Consider the following 4188-nt stretch of genomic DNA (forward strand, 5'->3'; position numbering starts at 1 on the left):
TGTCAAAGCCAGTTCTGATTAATCTCCTTTGTCAGTGTGTCCTTTGTCATTCCCTATCTCTCCTTTCTGAGAAAGACTTCACCCTGATTCATAAGGAAAAGGGAATGGCGTATTCTCCTAGCTACTTCCTGCTGAAAAGGGACACTGCAGGTTTCAGGGTGAAGACCTTCTCTCACTACTCTAAAGGGCCCCCTTGGCAATAGGAAACACATAGACTATTATGGAGATTGATTTTGGAATTTAGATGCACTGTTATCAATTGTGCCTAACCGTGCATGTTCATATCCTTGAAGACGCATCATGGAACTGTTGCAACCTAGAAGACACAAATTTAACTAACAAGTTAAAAGCACATGAGTCAAAAATAAAAAAAAAAATTAAAAAGCAACAATATTCTAGGTAGAGGCTCCAACAGTGGCACAAATCAAGTTACAGAGGGAATACAGTTCTTACAATAAAAGGCCTATTGACTAGCACCTTGTCCATTATGGTATAAAGGCTAGGAGCCACAAGATGTAGAGGCTCAACTATGTCATTCATTGTTCTCAAGTCCTGGGAAATGGTTCTGGTTTTAATCTGTATTGCTAAGACTGAATGGTTGGATGGCAAGCATGTCGTGTTCTGAAAGAAAGCACAAACATTGCAGGAGCTATAGGGGGATTTGGGTCCAGGAATGGCAGGAACAGCAGAATCACCGTTGCTGACTGTGGACAGATCTTACGTGATCTGTACTTCATGTTGTCTCTTAATTATCAGATCATTCCTTCTGTAGGTCCAGCGATCACCCTGCCACCCTCTGGTGCCTGCAAGATCTTCTAATCTTTGTGCTCTTGCTATAGTTCACTGAGTTCCATGTTCTCTTTCTTCATCTTCAAGTTTAAGGGAATCTCACTGTGTGTTGTTTGATCATGTCTTCACTTTATATTTTCATGCTATTTAAAAATAAAGCATATATCTTTCAAGAAAGAGTAGTGTTTAAAAACTTCTTCAAAAGTGAACTTTTTTTTTTTTGTAAACACCAAGAATCATGTGGCTTTTGTTCAAGAATCATGTGAGAACTCAACCCCCCTTATGGGGCTGGGAGCTCAATCTGAGTTAGTGGAGGGGTCCCACCTCCCCGCAGTCCATCACATGGCATCCATCATCCCTGCCTGGAAACCGTCATGTCTGCTGGTCACAGGCATGGCGAGCCGGGGTGGGGCAGGGGAGGGCATGGTTAAAGCTACCAAGATGCTGTGTCCAGAGCATGTCGGTTAGAATTACATTCCCACACATGATGTTGTTGTGAGGGGTATTGTCAAGTTGAGTACAACTCATAGCAACCCTAAGAATAACAGCTGTCATGAACCCTGTCCTAGCCTGTGTCATCCTCACAGTCTCTGATATACTTGAACCATTACTGTAACTGTAGTTACTGTGTCAGTCCACTTACTTGAAGGTCTTTACTTCTTGTGCTGTCCCACCTCATTTCCAGTCATGATGTCCCTCTCCATTGAATAGACTTTCCTAGCAACATGCCCAAAGTATGTGAGACAAAAGATTTGTTGTATTTACCTTCAACGAGCATTCTGGCTGCACCTTCTCCAAGACATGTCTGTTTGTTCTTTTGGAAGTCCATGGCATATTCAGTACTATTCTCCAACACCATAGTTCTAAAGCAACGGTTGTGCCACATAGTGCTTCAGAATGGGAGGCTGGGTGAACATTTGGGAGGAGACACCAAAAAGAACCTGCAGCTCCAATGAGCTTCTGGCTTTTTGCCCATTTTTTTCTTCAATCATTCATAAACATTTTAAAATGAATATTTTTATCATTCATATACATTGTGTTTCATGTATATACACTGTGGTCCATACAGTCTTTCATTCACATTCTATTTCATTCAATTATATTGGGGGGGGTATTCCCCCTTACAATCATTCCATCATCGACTAGTTTTGTAAAAGTATGGATGCCAGTTACTTCACGCCCTCTGCACTCACATCCACCTTTTAGATAGACAATTACTGACCTGTCCATCTCTACCAAACCAGTACTCTAAGGGAACAATCATGTCCCTTTTACTGAAGGATCCTCTGTTTAACGTAGAAACTTAGAACATCTGCATCCACAAGCAAAGCCCAGTCCAGAGGAAGCCTTCAGGTTTCAGCAATCCACCCAACCTCACAGCATGGATCATCTTCTCTTCACCTGGTTGGGTTCTGGTCAACTCATCCCCAGACATCTGTCACGTGGTTCAAATGGACATCAATTGCAGGCTAAGGAGTCCACATTTCTTCCTGTGTTTCAGGCCTGTTGTTTTCCTCAGAGCCCTAGTCCCACATGGGGCCAAGTCAAGTCAACCTGCCAGGGTGCTTACAACTCTCTGCTTCTCCAGCAAAAACTCTTCCTGCTCATCCATGTATCTGTGCATTCTAGATGGGGAGTGCTGAAGAAACTCAGCCTGTTTCCCCTCCCACTTCCACTCCTGTGGATCCACATACTCCACCCTCAAGTTGTGGAAGTGGGCTCTGATGGGCACCAACTGTCCCCTGCCTCAGAAGCCTGTTTGTTCCAGACTTTCCCTTTTCCTTTTCTCCTTTCCTGATTGCCCCATTTTTGAAAGTGAATCCACAGTCCAGTGTGGGCCCACAAATACATTCAAAGGCAAATATCGTCCTTATGTTGGGTGGGACTCAATCTTTCCCCTTCACAGAGGCCACTATTGCCTTTTGTGTCTCAGTTCTTTTTCTACTGGGGCACATTACTAGCAGTGGAAGAGCTGGACCATTTGGGATTTTTATGCGTGTGTGTGTGTGGTTTTTTTTTAAGGAAATTCCAAACTGACTTTCAGAGTAAAAGTACAATTTCACAACCCATCAGCAGTACATCAGATCTCTCCACAACCTCTCCAACATCTATTGCTTGCTGTCCTGTTAAACTTTGCTACTGCTACTGGGGTGAGATTGTGTCTTCTTGTATCTCTCTCAGATTACATCTCCTAGATTGCTGGTGGTTCTGAGGATTTCTTCATGTATCTGGTGGCTGTCTACTTAGATGTTTTTCCTTTGTGAAAAGTTTCCCCCTATCTCTTGTTATTTGGTAATCAGTTTTATTCTTGTGGAGGTCCTGTGGAATTATGTTAACTTTCATTATGAGACCCTTGTCTGAGAATTCGTTACCAAATGTCTCCCCAAAATCTATAGGTTTTATTTTCACCCTATTGAAAAAGTTTTTCAGGCATGTTTTTGTTAAGTACCATAGAGTCACCTGTGACTCATAGTGACTCTTTGTATAGCAGTTCTGAACCCTGTCCTGTCCTGAGCCAGTCTCACATCAACCTTCATTGTCCCAGTTACTGTTTCAATCCATCTCATCCAGCGTCTTCTTCTCCAAGCATGATGTCCTTCTTCAAGGACCGGTGTCTCTTGGCCATGTTCCCAAAGCATATGAGACAGAGCTTCAAAATCCTAGCCTCTAAGGAGAAACTTGGTTTTACAATCTCCAAGAGAGAATCATTTGTTCCTTGGCAGTTCATTGTATGTTCAAGATTCTTCTCCAGCACCACAATTTAAAGGCATCAATTCTTCTTCTGTCATCCTTAGTCATTGTCCAGCTCTCTGATGCATAGCAAGTAATTGCGAAGACCATGGCCTGGATTAAGTGCACCTTAGTCTCTAGATAGACATCATTGCTCTTCAGCACTCTGGAGAGGTCCCTGACAGCAGATTTTTCCCAGTACAATTCATCTTTTAATTTCCTGACTTGATTATGCTCATGCAAAACCTATATTTGGACCAAGAAGTGGTAGTTAGAACAGAGCAAGGAGACACTACATGGTTCAAAATCAGGAAAAGAGTGTGTCAGGGATATATCCTGTCTCCATATCTTTTCAATCTATACACAGAACAGATCATTTGGGAGGCTGGACTTTATGAGGAGGAATATGCCATCAGGACTGAGGAAGACTCATAAACAACCTGAGCTATCCAGGTGACACAACCTTGCTCGCTGAAAGTGAGGAGGACCTGAAGTACTACTTTCTGCAAAAGATCAAAGACTATAGTTTCAATATAGATTGAGGTTCAACATCAAAAAGACAAGGATTCTCAGCACTGAGCCAATTGGCAGGACCATGAAAGATGGAGAAGAGACTGAGGTTGTTAACAGTTTCAGCTTGCTCAGCTCTACAGTCCACACTCTTGGCAT

Source organism: Elephantulus edwardii, unplaced genomic scaffold (genome assembly GCF_000299155.1).
Source record: "Elephantulus edwardii isolate Elephantulus edwardi_28Jun2011 unplaced genomic scaffold, EleEdw1.0 scaffold00024, whole genome shotgun sequence".
Taxonomy (NCBI): Eukaryota; Metazoa; Chordata; class Mammalia; order Macroscelidea; family Macroscelididae; genus Elephantulus; species Elephantulus edwardii.